The 18,605-nt window shown below is 51.3% G+C and overlaps 1 protein-coding gene across 2 annotated transcripts in view; it reads left to right on the forward strand.

Annotated features, from left to right (window-relative positions):
* The first annotated feature begins 4,650 nt into the window (after positions 1-4,650).
* KLHL25 (kelch like family member 25) overlaps positions 4,651-18,605 on the forward strand; it is a 50,511-nt gene continuing 36,556 nt past the window's right edge. The window contains exon 1 of one of the 2 annotated variants that reach the window (XM_055417755.2): positions 4,651-4,782. The gene's annotated coding sequence lies outside the window, so the exon portion shown is untranslated. The remainder of the gene's footprint in view (positions 4,783-18,605) is intronic. The other variant, XM_055417757.2, reaches the window with a different exon arrangement.

Here is an 18,605-nt window from a genome sequence, read left to right on the forward strand (position 1 = left end):
CACCGACTCTGTGGTCATGAGTTTGAGTGAACTCCGGGAGTTGGTGATGGACAGGGAGGCCTGGCGTGCTGTGATTCATGGGGTCGCGGAGAGTCGGACACGACTGAGCGACTGAACTGAACTAAGATCAGAAACTACTGACTTAATGGTGGCTAATACTGCTGCTAAAGCTACATTCAATTTATTCTGAATTCATTCAGTACATATGTATGGATAGCCTACTATAAGGCAGGTACTCTTTAGGTCTAGAAATGGAGCAGTGAATACAAACCCTTGTTCTCAGGGAATTTACATCCTGGGAGAGCAGGCAGCCAGTTAGATACCCCCATGCCAAGTCAAGTGTGTGTGGGGGTACTGCCAATATTTGTGTATTTGTATGGTCAATCAGGAATACCTGTAGGTGAACAAGTTGAGTCTATTACTTGTTGCAATGAGGAAGCCCACATACCAGAACGGAGGGCATCTCGGCCCAAGGGTGTTAGGAGGAATCTAGAGTAGGATTTGGGCTTTGGCTGGATAGTTTGGGAGAGAGCCCAAAGTGGGGGCATTGATCTGGATTGTGTGCTGTCAAAAAGCAGTGATGAGTCCATGATGGTGTATCTTAGTAAACCTCATCTAAAAGGAAGGAGACCAGGTGGAGGCCAAAGCTGTAAGTCATAAAGAAACAGAGGTCACTCCTATAAACCAGGAGACGCAGATTTGAGTATTTTGTAGCTTGGATGGTGCTCATGTTTTGCAGTGTTCATATGTGAGTATGGTCTTGTTTTTGTCTTGACCCAGTGCAGTCACAGAGAGACCTGGTCTGATGGTGATGTTCTGCCCTATTATTTACCTTCAACAGGAAAACAGCACAGCCTAGCTGTGCATGCAGGGCCAGCTCCCAGGGGTCATGGCTGCTTGTCCGTCAAGCTCTCTCTCACTTATTCACTCTACCTTGTCCAACTGTTTGCAACCCCATGGACTACAGCTCACTAGGCTCCTCTGTCCAAGGGATTTCCCAGGCAAGAATACTGGAATGGGTGGCCATTCCCTTCTCCAGGGAATCTTCTCGACCCAGAGATCAATCCCAGGTCTCCTGCACTGCAGTTGGATTCTTTACCATCTGAACCACTGAGGAGCCCATGTATGCCAGTATACCTGTTTAAAAAGATAAATAAATAAAAAGCCCCATCCAGCTGTTGTGTTGAGAAAGGGCTCTAGGGAGCAGAGATGGAAGATACTTTGGGGAGCTGCTGAGATGGCTCAGGGGAAGAGAGATGATGGTGGTTTAGATAAGCCTGGCAGAAAAAAGTGGTAGGAATTGCTCAGATTGGACACAGATTTAGAGGTGGGACAAAACAGAATGGTGACAAGATTTTTCATTCAAGCAAAAGATTAAATTGTCCTTTCCTGCCTTGGGGAAGCCCCCTGAAGGTGCAAAATGTCTTTTGCAAGGTAATGCAACAGGAGCTTATGGGGGAGGGGGCGTGCCAAGTTGAGGTGTCCCTAGAATCCAAGCCCAGCCATTGAATAAGCAGATGCACCTGTAGGCCTGAAGTTCCTGGAGAAGTTTGGTGGGATGTCAGATTCAAGAGCTGCCAGTGTTTGTGTGAATATAAGGCATGGCCCTGGATGAAATCACGTAGATCTGAGCATATGTAGGGAAGAGGTTTTGTCTATCTTCACTCACTTCCCAAACACTCCAGTTATTTGGACATCTGGGAAGTGAGGAGGAATCACCAGAGGAGACTATCACCAGGCTATCATCCAGAGAGGTAGAAGACCCAAGAGTTCAGCCATCTATTCACAAATATGTATTGAATTCTGCACATCATCTCAGAATTTCTAAGACTTTAGATTTTGAACTACTGGAATACTGGACAGGTTGCATTGCCAGGTCAAGAAAAAAGGTGTGAGCCAAGACTGCTGGCTGACACCAAGAATTTGTTCCCTCTTTCTTGATAAAAGAACCACGACTCTGTTTGGAGAGGCAGTGTACCCATCTACATAAAATGTAAATGGAAGTAACATGTGGGACTTTTGCAGCCTGCTTCAGTGGAGCTAATGTGGTTGGGAGGTACACACCTGCTCTTCTACTCTTATTCCTTCCTGCTGTCTGAAAGACAGATGTGACAGTTGGTGCTCCAGCAGCCATCTTGAATCATGAGGGCTCAGAAAATGGAAACCAAGCATTAAGGATGGCAAAATGGAAGTACAGGAGCCCATAATCCTCCTAACTGTGAAGCTGCCAACAAGTCATAGATTACTTAACTTTAGATTAAGTTAAGAAAGAAACAAACTTCTATCTGTTTAAAATTCACAGTTATTTTAGGTTTTCTGTTATACTGTAGCAGAATTCAATTCTGACATGAGATTTATTCACAGTATTTCAAAACTATGTGGGCAACTTGTGTGAGGAAACAAGTTGTCTACAGAGTTTGTCATGGTCCCTGCTCTCGCAGGACTCCCTGTGCAGTCAGGTGGACTAACCGGTACACCACTGCTGCTTGGGTCATCACAGCATTGGCTGTAGGGGCTGTGATGGTGGGTGTGCTCCAGGGCCTACAGTGAGGACGGAGACAGATGGCAAAGCAAGTTCCATCTTCTCAGCTCCTTTCAAATCATATCTAAATGCAATGACTCAACACGTGTTTTTGGTCTGATTTTTGTTCCATTGCCTACATTTAATTTTAATTTATTCCAGTACCTAATTTAAGCTTGGAGTTGAGGAGGGGGAAAAAATGATAATGTGGACCAGATTTTAGATGGTTGGCACTTATAATTTCACAGAGAACCTCGATGGAATAATAAGCAATGGTTATGAACTTGCTAAGAATCAATTTGGTATGTGGAGCTTCATCCAACTGACAATTATATAAAGACGCAAGCTCTAGAAAATTGGCAGGAGGCTAAAACTACAAATGTGATCTGTGTCATTTCTTTAATGGACCAGTTATTTTGATGCCTATTTTTCCCCTTGGAAGGCACCTTAACACACACTTGGCTAACTTCTTACCTCTGGCCAAGACTGCTCTTGACTACCAGCACTTTTGTGTCTGACCTGTCTACAGATCTAGGCCCAGTGGAGACATAAATCTATTACACGTGTATGCTGTAAGTGCTAAGTTGCTCGGTCATGTCTAACTCTTCCTGACCCCATGGACTGTAGCCTACCAGGCTTCTCTGTCCACAGGATTCTCCAGGCAAAAGTACTGGAGTGGGTTGTCATTGCCTCCTCCAGGGGGTTTTCCCACCCAGGGATAGAACCCGAGTCTCTCTTGTCTCCTGTAATGGCAGCTGGATTCTTTACCACTGCACCACAGGGGAAGCCGAAATCTGTGATATACTGAGCACTTATGAGGTACCAGGCCCATTGCATGTGTGCTCTCATCTGTTTACAATAACCCTGCAAAATAGGTTCTAGAATCTTCCTTTCACCAATAAGAACCCATCACTCAGAAAGCCTGAGCACTCTGTCTCTAGTCCTCAGCAGCTCTTGAGAGTAGAGCGGGGATTCAAACCCTTTGCTCTACACCATAAGGCTTCTCTCTCACAATGCCTTGTGTCTCCCAGTGTCCTCTGACAGCTTTTGAAGCCTGGAATCTCTTCTTTTCAACTTAAATGGCTTCCTGCCCTTGGGGTCTCCTTCCCAGTGTTCACCAGTCACAATCTCACCCCTCACCCAAATCTTTTGTGCAATCTTCCCTCCACCATAAACTTCCTTGTGCTTCCCATCTGTGTGAAGTCTGCTTTCTGGGAATTCTCCCTACCCCATGCGTAGCTCTTAAAACGCATCATTTTTTGTACGTCACCAGGGCTTTTGGTATCCTTAAGTGATATACCTGAATGATCCATTTTCAGTGGGAGGGAGGAATGAAAGGACATTTTTTTGTGCACTTAATTTTGTTATAGGAGTTTGTTTCTTTTCATTTCTCAAGTAACCCTATGAGGACTTTTTAACCCGCCACTTTACAGATGAAGAAGTTGGATACACAGCAGCCTAAAGTGGTGCAAACCCAGGAAGCAAGAAGGAGAAATTATAATTCCCCCCCGCCCCCCACCCCCGCGCGAGCCTAGCTCATCGCTCAGGCATCCAGCAAATGTTTGTGGAGTGAATTAATGAACGGATGAATGAATGAATGCCTGCCGGTCAGCTTACAAAAGGAACTCGGTGAGAAAAGACACTGGGAGAAGATCTGAAGTACCCTGAAAAATATTTATTCCAAGTACAGACGGAGTTCAGTGGCTGAAAAAAGTCTCAAACACTGAGGCAAGCTCAGAATAAAAGAGAAACGTTTGTTTAACGCTTTCATGACTAAAAGTATGTCTCCGAAGAGCAGGCACAGAAGAGGCATTCGCAGTCCACAAAGCTCGCTCCTTAGGAGAGCCCGGGAACACTCTTCGGGTTTTGTTCATCAACTTCTGCCGGCCGCGGGGGCGGGTCGCCGCCTGCCCCTTTAAGAATCTGGTCGAAGTCCTTTTCCTCTGCCTGCCCCGCCCCCTCGCGGAGCCGGCGCGGCCCAGCGCCCACCCCTTTCTCCCCCGGAGGGCTTAGCTACGGGCTCGACTGTCCGTCCGTCACAGACACGCCGCCTCTGATTGGCTGCGGGTCGGGAGGCGGGGCGGGAAGGCCGGAGAAACTAGTTTGTCGGCGGCGCCGGGGCTGAACCGCAAAGCGGCGGCGCGCTCCGCGGCGTTTGGGAGCCGGGGGAGGGGAGCGGCAGCGGCGAGGGCTGAGGGGCCTCGCGCGCGCGCGGCCGGGGGGGCGGCCTCTGAGCGCGGCGGGCGGAGCAGCCCCGAGCGGTGAGTACCGGGACCGGGCTGGGGGCTAGAGTCGGTGTAACCGCGCTCGCCGCCCCGGCATTGGCACTTGTCACCACCCGCCCCGCCTCGGGGCCGGGACCTGGGGTGCCGGGCCGGGACCGGGGGCGTTGGGTCCTGCGCGCCCCGCCGTGTGAGCACCCTCCCGGGCAGAGCGAGCCTCGCGGGCCCGCCTGCCTGGGGAGTAGCGCCCCGGGGCTCGAGCCCCCGTAATCCCCTCGTGTGCCACGGGGTCTCGGGGCCGAGGTGGGGGGCTGGAGTCGGGGACAATGGTGGGGAGTGGAGGTCTGGAGAGAAGCACCTCTCCCAGCTCCGCTCCTCCGGCCTCGTGCGTGCCTGGGGACCCGGCGAGGGTATTTGCTTGAAAGCTCTGAGCGACGGAATGAATTGTTTTGCAAATAGGATGTTGCGCGCGGGAGCTGCAACTCTTTTTTTTTTTTCTCCCCCTGGGAGTGCTTGATTCATTGAGTCCGCAGACTCTCTTTTTAAAAAATTACTATCGATCCTGGAAAGAGGAGGCTGCCAGTCTTTGAGGATGTGAGCGGCCCTGGCTCTACGAGGCAGTCCCCGTGCACTTGACGCCGAGGGGCCAGATGGCTGCCTGCCTCGTGCAGAGAGAGGGCCGAGGGGCCTCCCCACGGGAAAGATCGTCCACGCGAGCCGGGCCCCGCTTGCGTCCCACCTGACAGGGCCCGTCGTCCTGTGCTGAGAGCTTGGAGCCTGCGAGGAATGGGCACCCGCCCGAAGTCCCGCCCCCCGGGGTGGCCGCCACCCTAACGGGTGCAGAGCAAACCTTTAACCCGGCTGTCCGATTCGCCCCATTCCGTCCTGGCTCCGGGACCCCGCTGCACCTGGGCACGCCCTCACTCCTTTTCCCCCTTGTGGTTGCTTGAGGGATCTTCGGGTTGGGAGTCAGTGCCCCTCAGGGGCACCGTACACTTATGCGCTGGTGTTTCAAAGCCGCCCCCGCCGAATTGATTTCCGCCTTCTTTGAGCAGAGGAATCTTTATAGAGACCTTAACAAAGGGGTTGGGGTGGGGGCCGACCCAGGACACCCGCAGGTTTAGTGCAGCGGCTCTTGTTCCTGCTGGGTTGCTTTGGGGCTGGGTCAAGACTCCCTGAGCTTTGGCCCTCCATGGTGATTCAGGGCGGAGAAGGCCAGGTGTCTGGGCCTTTTGGTTTCACTCTGGCGGCCTGCCGGAGGGAGGGAGTTGGCAATGGCCATGGGAGAGGAGGCGGGAAGCCTAGCGGCTTGTCATGGGCCAGACTCTGGTGACTGTGACTTGGGGTCAAGCCCTTTCGGACCCAGGGCGTCAATCGCCCCATTCACAGGTGGGTCTGATGCTCCTTGAGCCCGGGTGCTGTTCTGATTGCCCCAGGGTGTTGCTAAAGGCTTGCATTTGAGGACTGGGAGGATCAGGACCCAAGGCCCACCCCACCCAGGGGGCATGTTTGGTATTCTTAACATGGGGGCCTCGAATCCTCAAAACCTGCCTTTGAGGATGACAAGTCAGTCGTCTTCTTACAGGCCGGGCAGCTGTCTCCGCCTTGAGTCATTCCCTTTGTCAGGAAGTGACTCCGCGGAGCTTGTTAAAAGGAAGGTAGTTAATGGTAGAGACCTTGGTCCTGGGGCTGCAACCGGTTTTATGTTTGCAGTGCCCAGAGAGGAGCTGGGGGCGAGTTGCACACTCCCCCTCGGAGGCGGTTTCTGCAGCCTGATGCCCCTTAATAGCATCTTATACCTGCAGGCACTCCGTGTGGGAGAGGAGAGCAGGAAGAAAGACCACATTACCCACGCCTCGGACTTCCTGGGCTGCAGGGAAAGGAGGCTTGGCTCTATTTCTCACTGTGATGGGCTAGGGTTGTCAGAGGGAGTGTCCTTTAGTGGGTGGTGTGTTCATTCGTGTGTTAATTGATGAATTGGTTCATGGTTTGAAGGGGCTTGATTGGGCCCATGCCTTCCGGGAGCCCTCCTGGACCAGGATGTGCTGCCACATGGGGCTAGGAGGTGCCCACGGTACCCCCAGTAACAGAGACAGCGAGGGGATCTAAGGGGGCACAGGAGGGGAGCACGGGTGGCAAAGGCTTCCTGGAGAGAGGATGCTCTGATTGAGTAAAGATGAGAAAGGCAGGTCCTGGACTACCACCTCTTCCCACCCATTCACACTTCTCCCAGAGGCCACTTCACTGCCAGCCTCCAGGCCGGTGCAGGTTGAGGGCAGAGAGCAGGCAGGTGGGAGGCAGTGGAAAGGTTCACCTGGGACTGTGGTGGTCTGGCCCAGGAACCCCCCAGGAAGACAAGGAGGGCGCCCCCCTCCTGGATGCAGCCTCTCTGTGCAGGGAATCCTGGGAGGTCCCACCCCACGAACCCCCGAGACCAGCCCGTACCCTGAGCCCTTAGTCGCTCTGGACCGACCAGCCCTCAGTGTGGGTGTGGCCCGTGAAAGGAGGGGGCCAGCAGGTCTGGCATGAGAAAACAGGGTGACCAGACACAAATGAATTGGCTGATTGAGATGCTGGTTTTCATCTAATGTGGTAAATTTCATAATTGAATTGCCTTAGGCAGCCCAGGCTGTTGAAGCGTTTTCCCAGCCAGAAAACAGTTTTCCCAGACATCTGGAGGTGGGGGTGGCGATGGGGAGAGTGTGTGTGTCCACAGCTTTTTACACTGCCTCCCAGCAGGCCTTTACCCTTAGGATCCCCTGGCCCCTGAGCCACACTCCTCCCATCCTGATCTTCTGAAGCTGATACCTGTCACCTTCAGGCGCTCACCTTGCCAGCCCGACTCCTGGTCCCTCAGCCATTCATTAGGAGCAGGGAAGGGTCGTGTGGGGCTGGAGGTCAGAGAGGGACTTGGGGCTGGGAGGGCTCCCTGTTACGAAGTCTCTCCAGCACCAGGCTGGGGAGGGCGGAGAAGAGTATGGGCTCTTTGAACACGATTCAGGTTCACATGAGGCTTCTGTGTCTGTGGTCAGCCTTTTCCTGGGGCCCCAGCCACCTGCACCCACCCTGCCACCTCCCTTTAGTGCCGAGAGACTCTGTTCTTTCTTACTGGTAACCTTTCCTTCCCAGCCCTGTCACTACCCTTTTGGATGAAAAATGGTAGGCACGTGTGGCTCATCAACCTGGTTTTAGAAGTGCCAGCTCTGTGGTCTCAGAAACCCAGTTAAGCTGGGAAATTTCACTGCATTTTCTGCAAATACACAACGATGTCCCAAGCCGTTCCTTTCCTCACGATCGTCTCCTGCACCCCTGGGCTGGACAGAGTCTAGAAGAGGGTCTCTGGACCTCACCTTGTTTCAGTGTGACTGAGGCCAAGTCCAAGGCCACCTCTTCACCAGCCATATCACGATTCAAACCCTCACACCTGGAAGGTGTCGGAAGATAAGAGCCTTGATGGTGGGGCCTGGGGGTCCTGCCCTGCCCCTGCCTGGCTGTGTGACTTCCCATAGGTCTGCTTACCTCTCTGGGCCTCGATTTGCTCTTCTGCAAATTGGGTGGGTGCTCTTCTGTACAGTGCTTCTATTAAAGGTCCTGCTGTTAAATCTCAAAAAAGATTTTTGGTATCACGTCATTTTATAAGGCACGAGTTACTTGCATAGCTCTCCTGGGCAGGAGAGGCGAGGGGCAACCGGTAGAGTGGAGGGAGCTGAATTAGAAGGCAGGAGCCTGGCATCCTGGTTCCCAGCTCTGCCGCCGCTGACGGGTGCTGGGCCTTTGGGCACGTCACCTGCCTTCTCTGCACCCTCACTTTTTCCACCTATAGAGTGAAAGGGGGGTGGTAGGCAGCATCCCACTTTTTTTTCTGGGTGGGTGGAAACTGAGTCAGACTTTACCGCTAACTCCAGAGGGACGGGGCTGTCCCCTGCCCCTGGCCCCTTGGAGTCTGGGGCCCAGGGGTGAAGGGCAGCAGGTATGGGAGCGCTGAAGTTGCTCCCTCCACTCTGGAACAGATGGAGTGAGACCTCGCCTGGGAGGTGTTCCCCGGAAATGTCCAAGGGACACCTCCCAAAGGAAAGAGGGACAAAGAGCTCCCAGGAGCTAGTGTGGGCACAGAGGAGGACACCAGGCTCCCCGCACTTTGCCAAGGAGGTGCCTGCAAGACCAGTCTGATGGCTCCCCATGCGAGGAGGAGGGCGGCGGGGGCTGAGCAGGGCCGTGGGAGAACTGTGTCAGACGCTGCCAGAGGGAGGCCCACATTGGCTACGCTGTGGCTCCCCACCCACTTCTGTCTGCCGGGAAGGCACCTCCGACTGTCGGCCGTCCCTCAGAGTAGGATGCAAGGGATAGGGTGGAAACTGACAGCCTGTCTGGTTTTCTGCCTACTCCTTGAAGGAGAGGCCGACCACAGATCAACGTAGGCTGACCAGAATTGATCTAGTTAAGATAAGGGAGGCTCGGCCCCTTCAAACTCCAGGACGAGCTGCCTGCCAGGTTTGCAGTTGGCCAGGTCAGATTCGTCTGCTTTGTCTGGGCTGGGGTGAGGGCCAAGAGACAGAGGAGCTCTTTATCTCGAAAGCCATGGGGATTACATCCTCCATCCAGTGTTCAAGTCCTGCCGTGTCCCAGCTGGGCTTGCGAGACCCTGGGCAGCAAGTCTCTTAACGCACGAGTGAGCACCTGTGTTGTTCGTCACTTTGGAAATTGGAGAAGGCGAGAGGTACAGCTCCATTCAGGCAGTGAACATGTATTTAGCTCCTTCTGAATGGCTCACCCTGGACTAGAAACTGGGAAGGGAAAGTCAGCTTCAAAGAGGGTTGTCCTTGGAATTCCGCTCAGCCTCTGGCTTGGGAGACAGACAACTAGCCGGGTGGTTATGGCTCAGCACTAGGCTGTGAGTGATGTCACCGGAGCCACAGGACACACGAGGGAATGGACTGTCGTTGGTGTCCCGATTGTTCACATGGCCAGTGAGGTTTTTTAAATTGTGTTTATTTTCAGCTGCGCTGGGTCTTTGCTGCTGCGCACAGGCTTTCTCTAGCTACAGAGAGCGGGGCCGACTCTCTAGTTGTGGTGCTCACTTGTTGCTGTGGTAGCTTCTCTGTTGCAGGGCATGGGCTCTTGGGCCCAGTTGTTCCATGTCATGTGGGATCTTCCCCAGCCAGGGATCAAACCTGCGTCCCCTTCGTTAGCAGGCCTATTCTTAACCACGGGACCACCAGGGAAGTCCCCAGTGAGTGTTTTTTTGCAGGCTGTTTTTTGCCAGGCTCTACAGCGCAGCAGAGAATAAGGCAAGGTCTTTACCACCCTGGAGCCCCCATTCAACTGGAGGAGGCAGACAACAGATAGAGAAATAAATAGAGCCGAGGTTGGGCTGCAGGAGGTGGGTGGGGTGGGCAGGCAGCGTGAGGAAAAGGATCGAGGTGGGGCATCCGCTTAGACTAGGGAGCCTAAAGAAAGCTCCTCTAGGTTGACGACGTTGAGCCAAGATCTCCAGGACAGCAAGATGCAACCGTGGGAGGATCTGAAGAAGAGGCTGTGGACATTGTGTGCTGGAGAGGGGTTTGAGAGGAAACCCAGAGACAAGCTGCTCTTCTGATTTGTACAAAGGTCAAGAAAACATGTTCCTTTTAAGAGGTTTTATTATCTTTAATGTCAACCATACATTGATGGATTCCTTTATCAACAGACAGTATTAGAAGTGGAACCTGCTATGAAAGCAGCCTGGTCCCTGGTATCTGTCTGCAGTTGGGGGCATACCCTTCTCGTCCCCCTTTTCTTATACAGGTTTTGTCCTTACGTAATTTGGATCACACTCAGTATTCCAGTGTCTGTCACTTAGTGTGTGGGTGGATCTTGTTCCCTTTTCACAGCTGCGTAATATTCCACAGCATGGCTGAACCACTATCTTTTTTTTCTTTTAGTCTCCTAACAGGGGACTTTTGGATTGTGTCTGATTTTTTTTTTAAACCCTCCATACAAGCCATGAATTCATGTATGTCTTGATCATGTAGCTTTCTGGTCTTTAAATTTTCATTGTCAAAACTAAATGCTTTTTGCAAAGACTTACTAAGCCAGTTTACTCTCCAACTGATGGTGTCTGGGAGCCCACCTCTCCATCCATACTTGCTGTTATCTACATTTTCCCTTTTAGCTAATGTGATTGGTAAAAATGATCTTATATTCCTTAAAAAAAAAAAAGTGATCCAGTTTATTTAGGCTTCCAGTTTTTATTGTAATCCATCATTGTTTTTTCTAGAAGATCAAGGTTTAGCGAGTGCTGGCTCTGCCTCTCGCTGGTCTCCTGACCACAGCTGGGGACTCAGCCTTCACCCTGCGTGCTCATCTGTGAAATGAGGCCCTTTTAATCCCTGCCCCCTGCCAGGCTGCTCCATGTTGTGCATGGGGAAACATTCCGGAAAGTTCATTTTATGCTGAAAAGCTCTGTAGACATCATGGGTTTTACTAGTGAAAGGCGACTGCCTGGAGCCTGGAACATCTGAACGGATGTGAGTGTTTCTAAGCAGCTAGTGTGTCCAGGGGAGGGGCCGGGGTAGCTTTAGGTAGGACGTCTGCCTTGCATCCCTGAGATGGAGGAGGCCTCATCCAGCCCAGGAGGATAGAGGAAATTCTCTAGCTGGTCCAGGGAAAGGCTCAGAAAGGGGCATTGATCATCACAGACTGATCCCTCCTTTATCTTTTGTTCAGTCACTAAGTCGTGCCTGACTCTTTGTGAGACCCCATGGACTGCAGCACGCCAGCCTTCCCTGTCCTTCACTGTCTCCCTGAGCTTGCTCAGACTCATGTCCATCGAGTTGGTGATGCCGTCCAACCATCTCATCCTCTGCTGTCCCCTTCTCCTCCTGCCTTTAATCTTTCCCAGCATCAGGGTCTTTTCCAATGAGTCGGCTCTTTGCATCAGGTGGCCAAAGTATTGGAGCTTCAGCTTCACCATCAGTCCTTCCAGTGAATATTCAGGATTGATTTCCTTGAGGATGGACATGTTTGATCTCCTTGCAGTCCAAGGGACTCTCAAGAGTCTTTTCCAACACCATAGTTCGAAAGCATCAATTCCTGGCGCTCAGCCTTCTTATAGTCCAACTCTCATATCCGTACATGACTACTGGAAAAATCATAGCTTTGACTCTATGGACCTTTGTTGGCAAAGTGACATCTCTGCTTTTTAATATGCTATCTAGATTTGTCATAGCTTTTCTTCCAAGGAGGAAGCTTCTTTTAATTTTGTGGCTGCTGTCACCATCTGCAGTGATTTTGGAGCCCAAGAAAATAAAGTCTGTAACTGTTTCCAGAGGCCAAAGGCTGGGGCTCCTAGAACTTTGTGGATTGCCATGTTTATTACTTTGGGGATCCTTGTCTGTTTTCCTGTAATGGGAGGCTTTAAAATAAGCAAAAGATTGACCCAAGAGCTTTTGTACTTGATGTGGAGACAGGCAGGGAAACTGTGGGGCCTGATGAAGGAAAGATGGGACCTGGGGTCTCTGGCCCCATAGTGGGGGAGGTAGGGGGGCTGGTGGACTGGGGTCCCTGGAGAAATTCATCTCCACTGGGATTCAGGAGCCTGGGGATATACAGCCAGGCTCTCCTGTCCTTCCCCAAGTGGGCTGTGACATGATGAGCCCCTGTCTTGGGGAGCAAGCAGCATCCAGGCCTGGCTGCAGTTCCCCTGCAGCTGCCTGGGACCTCAGGCCTGGTGAAGGCGTCATCCTGACCTGGTTGGGACGGCTGCAGGGCCACAGACAGGAAGGTGAACCGGGGAGAGTGACAGCATATGAACGAGGGGACGGTGGCACTCCCAAAGGGCTCTGGTCAGAGGCGTCCTGCCCTTTTAGCTCTGCAGCCAGCGAGCAGGAGGAGAGGAGGCGGGGACCGTGGCTGCAGACGTGCTTCTGCCTTCATTTGTTGTTGTTCAGTCACCAAGTCATGCCTGTCTCTTCTGTGACCCCGTGGACTGTAGCCGGCTGGATCCTCTGTCCATGGGATTTCCCAGGCAGGAATAAGGGAGTGGGTTGCCACCTGCTCTTCCAGAGGATCTCCCCGGCCCAGGGATCAAACTTGCATCTCTTGAATTGGAAGGCAGGTTCTTTACCACTGAGCCACCAGGGGAGATCTTTTTGCAGTTACTGGGGTTGGGTTTTTCATGGAGAGAGTGAGGGGAGCATCTCATGCAGGAGGTGGCAGTCAATGAGGGCAGGGCAGGGCAGGGTTTTCTGGCTAGGTGCCCCCTCACTGCGTGCCCAGCCCAGCTCAGAGGGGCTTTGTGGAGTCAGAGTCGTATGGAGTCCCCAGGTTCAGTGTCAGGCAGCGGAATGGACTGGCCTGTCCATGTCGCAGGAAGTTGCAGCTGCTATTTTTATCGCTCCAACTAGGACTTTTTACAGGAAGGTACAATTACAATACAAGCAAAATGTCAGGGTTTGGCTGGTCAGCTGAGCCCTGGGAGGCTGCCACAGCTCGAGGCCGGGACCGCAGCACGGTCCGTGCGTGTGTAAAGTGAGACTCATTTGCACATGGACACGTACCTACCCTGGTGCTGGGTGACTTCCTCTGAACTGCCTGCAGTGCCTGCGGGTTTTCCTCCAGGCCAGAAAGAGGCCTTTGCTGGGATTTGCCCAGATTGGTGCCCCTGATTGGGGCACCTTGACATTGTGATGGGTCACACGGTGGTAAAGCCAGCCTGGACAGCTGTAAGCCATTCTGTTCCTGACTGCTGGGAAGTTGAAATCTTATCAAATGAAATTATTGAGAACCTACTGTGTGATAGCCACACTGCTGAGTGCCGTGGGTAGAGATGGGCTAGACAGATCCTGCTCTAGAGCATCACCCACGTATCAGTAAGGACACAGAAAGTGCCAATTGTCCCCGAAGTGTTTGGACAAGCACCTTTTTTTTTTAATATTTATTTGTCTGTACCAGGTCTTAATTGGGGCACACGGGATCTTCAGTCTTTGTTGTGGCCTGCAGGACGTTTAGTTGCAGCAGGAGAGATCTTAGTTGCAGCGTGTGGGATCTAGTTCCCTGACCAGGGATCAAACCCATGCCCCCTAGTTTGGGAGCTCAGAGTCTTAGCCACTGGACCAGCAGGGAAGTCCCCACCTGATGTTTTTAATGTGTATGCATTATGGCTAGAGGGCAGGCAGGGCTTATGTTAGCTTCTATTGCTGCCTAACAGATCAGCACTAACTTAGTGGTTTAGACAGTACCTATCTGTTAGCTCACAGTTCTCTGGGTCAGGAGCTTGGGCTGACTCAACTGAATTCTCCACTTAGGCTGTCACAAGTCCAAGGTCAAGTGCCAGCTGGACTGGGCTTTTATCCTGAGGCCTTGGGGTGGCGGGGGGGGTGGGGGAGGCGGGTAGATTCTGCTTCCAGGCTCATTCAGGTTGTTGGGAGAATCAAGTTCCTGGTGGTTGTAGGACTGGGGTCCCTCTCCTCCCTGGCTGTCAGTAAGTGGGCTCCTTAACTCCATGCCAAATACCCTTCCACCCCACCCCACCTCCAGGCCAGCAGCAGACCCTCAGGTCCTTCCCTGCTTCAGATCTCTGACGTCCACTTATGCAGTCAGCTGGAGAAGACTCTGCTGTAGAGGACTCATGTGATTAAGTCAGGCCCACCCAGAGCATCTCTCTATTTTAAGGACTCCTGATTAGTTAGTAACATCATCAGTTAAGTCTGCAACTCACTTTGCCATGTAGGTAACATGGTTACAGGGGTGGCGATCGAGAGCATCATCTTTGAATTTTTCTGCTAAGGGCTCATGCCAACAGGGGTTACGACAGCATCAGTATTAGTAACCTCTGTTCTCTTGAATGGAGTGAATTTTGTGTGTCTCACTGTGATCTTTTCATGGGCTGTCTCTTATTTATTTGACTGTGTTGGGTCTTAGTTGTGGTGTGTGGTCTTTCCCTGTGGCATGTAGATCTTAGATCCCCAAGCAGGGATCAAGCCCTCATCCTCTGCTTTGGAGGGCAGACTCACAACCACTGAACCACCAGGGAAGACCCTGGACTGTCTCATTTAATTTTCAGGATAGCTGTTGATATAGGAATGGTTATTTCCACCCACCCCCTCCCCATTTTCCAGGCGGAAATACTGAGGCTCAGAGAACGTAAGTACCTTGGGCCAGTCATATGGGTAGAAATAGCAGTGCTGGGATTTGAAATCAGGGCCTTAGTACCTCACCACCCCATCAAGGTGCTTGCGGCCAGCATCTCCAGTTTGAGTCCTGTGATTGGCAGAACACCCTTTAGAGCATGGATGAAGGTTGCTCTTTCCATCCAACCTTTAAAATAGTTAGGTGTGAAACATGCCAATCACACTTCAGGTTAACACAGCAGATACTGAGGGCCACTCACGTTGATATTTTTGAACCTTACTGCAGTGGATATTTGTGGTTCATCTACTTCCCTGCTCAGCAGTATCATCAAATATCTGATGTATTCCAGGCAGCAAAGAAGACACAGAATACCATCCTCAATGAGCTGGAGATAAAAATAAAGGCAGAGTACACGATACTCTGAAGAAATAAATATTGCTGGGCTAGAGAACTGTCGCAGTGCTGCTGCTTAGGCCAATAGGTGTTAGTACGTGAATTGCAGGAACTGTTGTTGTTGTTTAGTCACTAGGTCGTGTCCGACTCTTTGCAACCCCATGGACTGTAACCCACCGGGCTCCTCTGTCCATGGAATTCTCCAGGCAAGAATACTGGAGTGGGTTGCCATTTCCTTCTCCAGGCGATCTTCCTGACCCAGGGATTGAACCTGGGTCTCCCACATTAGCAGATGGAGTCTTTACTGCTGAGCTCCTGGGGAAGCCCTAATCGGAGGAGACAAGACAAAAAGTGTTCTCCTGACTCCCTGCTGTGCTCCTGGTACAGCTCAGGGCCCAGCAGCTCGCAGGCGCTCAGAAATTACTTGTAAGGTTAATTCTTTGAGTATCTGTTGGGTTGGTTAAAACATTTGTCTGGGGTTTTCTGAAGGATGGAACGGAAAAACCTGAGTGAACTTTTTGGCTGACCTAATACTATGTCCGAGGTCCTGTACACGCCAGACAGATGTCAAGTCCAGGAGGCTTACGGAGAGAGGGAGTGGGCCTTGAGCAGGAGAACGGGGGAGAAGAGAGCTTGAAAGTCCAGCGTGTGCCCCAGCGAGTGGTGGGGGGCAAGGGGCTGGGGAACAGAGTGAACAAGGCTTGGACATCAGAGCCTCCCTGAAGGCTTTTGAGCAGGTGGTCCAAAGCCAAGTGTCTGGCACCGGAGTGCCAGGAGAGGGGAGCCAGCCTACAGTGGCCAGGTCTTCCCCTTGTTTCTGGAAGAACTAGTCACACAAGGGACCCGGGAAGGAGGATTTAATGGAACTTGGTGGGGCCAAACGATATGCTAAAAATGTATCTATGAATGAGTTGCAATTTCTGGGCACCCATGTATTTGGCTATAAATACACATTACATGTGTAATTTCAAGAGACCAAGAATTATCAGCTGCGAAGCCCAAGGGCAGCAGCCCACACCCAGCCCCTGTAGTTTGCTGTCTCAGGCCCTGCCCTCTGCAAACCGCCAAGGACTGTTATTTAGGGGGAAATGAGGGGTCCTGTGGCGAAAAGACCGCATCTGGTGATAGAGGGGGGAACAGAGGGGCCTGGGTGCCCCGAGGGGAGGCTGGCGAGTGGAGATCAGAGGGTGGCCCCGGTGTGCCTGGTGCCCGCATGCCAGGGAGGGGTCTCACGAGAGCCTCCGAGCAGCTGATTACCCTGTCACTGCCCATCACTTTCCACGGCAGTTTCTTTTTTCCGAGTTCTTATTTTCAAAACGTGGTTCACGTGGAGGGTGAGGAAGTTCTGCTTCTCACAGCGTGGTGCTAGAAAGTCCCTGGGATTCTTTTGGGGTCCGCGGTGTCAAAGCTATTTTCGTAGTAACACCCAGATATTATTTGTCTTTTTCACCTATTCTCTCCAAGTGCAAAACCCCGTGAACCAATGTTTTCCAAGTAACCATTGCACAAAGCTACCAAGTCACGCATGGGTAAATGAGCCAGAGTACAAGACAGACCGGAAGATGGGAAGGTCAGAGTGTGTATGCTCACCACACGGCTCAGGTCCCACACTGCAGCTGATCTTTAAGAAACTGCTGTTCAGGCTGCCCTGGTGGCTCAGTGGTAAAGAATCCGCTTACCAATGTGGGAGATACAGGTTCGATCTCTGGTCTGGGAAGATCCCACAGGCCGCAGCGCAAGTACTGCTCGACAAGTCATAGTGTTTTGTCAAAGAGGAATATCCACAATAATCTGGAGAGGCTCTTAAAATCACCCTTTACCAACTCCCTATCCAGGTGAGGCTGTATTTTCTTGTCTTCAATGAAAATATTTTACAACGTTTAGGAGTGTGGGATTCATATATACATACTGCTTATGCTGCTGCTAAGTCGCTTTAGTCGTGGCTGATTCTGTGTGACCCCATAGATGGAAGCCCACTAGGCTCCCCCGTCCCTGGGATTCTCCAGGCAAGAACACTGGAGTGGGTTGCCATTTCCTTCTCCAATGCATGAAAGTGAAAAGTGAAAGTGAAGTCGCTCAGTCGTGTCCGACTCTTAGCGACCCCATGGATTGCAGCCTACAAGGCTCCTCCATCCATGGGATTTTCCAGGCAAGAGTACTGGAGTGGGGTGCCATTGCCTTCTCCAAGATACATACTACTATATATGAAATAAACAATAAGAAAAAAAAAAAAATGAGGATTTACTGAATAACTCTGGGAACTACATTCAGTGTCTTGTAATAATCTATGATAGAAAATAATCTAAAAATATATATATATGTAACAGTCACTTTCAACACCTGAAATTAATACCATATTGTAAATCAACTGTATTTCAGTTAAAATGCAGAAGTAGATAGAGAATCTGGCTGTTAATAAAAAATTTTTTTGAAACTAGATTTATGAAAAACAACTCATTTATGCTAACATATAGCAAGTTTATTATTATTTTTCAGTTAACTAGTATATATTTCAATTTTGTCTCAAATAATTTTGTATGTGATAATATCGCATAATATCAATAGATTGAACCACATAACAGAAGCCCCTTAGGGCCCTCAGTCACTTTGAAATTGTGAAAAGACCCTGAGACCAAACCATTTGAGAACAGCTGTACAAGGAAAAACCCCCGCAAGCTCGGGGCCGGATATGAGCCCAGCACCCAGCTCTGTTCATCTGTTTTCCACTTCAGTCCCTCAGGGATCCTGCAAGGTTGGTGTGATTATCTTCACACCCATTTTACAGATGTGGAAGCTGAGGCGCTGAATATCTGAATACCTGGCATAAGCTTTGCAGTACAGAGGTGGCTTTGCTGGCAGCGCCGGCCAGTGGGGAGGTCCCAGACCGAAGTCCCTGCTCCCCAGGCATGGAGGAAGGCAGACACCCGAGAGAGCCTGTTAATGCAGGCCGGGTCTGCATCCTCACGTTACCGTCAGATGTATCATGCGTTCTTCAGGGTGGCATGGTGCCTGGCCATCTGCGAGCACACATCCTCACCCTGCCTCCTCTCCAGAGGCCCAGGAAGGAGGGCTCAGGTCTGCCAAGTGGCAGCGAGGCACTTGAGAAATCAAGTGCTTTTCATTAAAAACAGTATTTCCTGGTCAGGCACACCCGGCCTTGGCAGCCAGGAAGTTTCTTCTTTCTCAACAGCCCCTGAGGTGCCATTTGAGCAGGGACTTTGGGTTTATTTAGTGGGTTGTTTGGTTTGTTTGTTTTTTCCCAAGTTTTAATAATCAGGAATATGCTGTAATAATTTGTATACAGGTTTTTGAGTGAACATGGTTTCATTTCTCTTGGATAAATACCGAGAAGATAGCGC

Source organism: Moschus berezovskii, chromosome 21, assembly GCF_049115385.1.
Source record: "Moschus berezovskii isolate FMDL1 chromosome 21, NW_MosBer_1.0, whole genome shotgun sequence".
NCBI lineage: Eukaryota > Metazoa > Chordata > Mammalia > Artiodactyla > Moschidae > Moschus > Moschus berezovskii.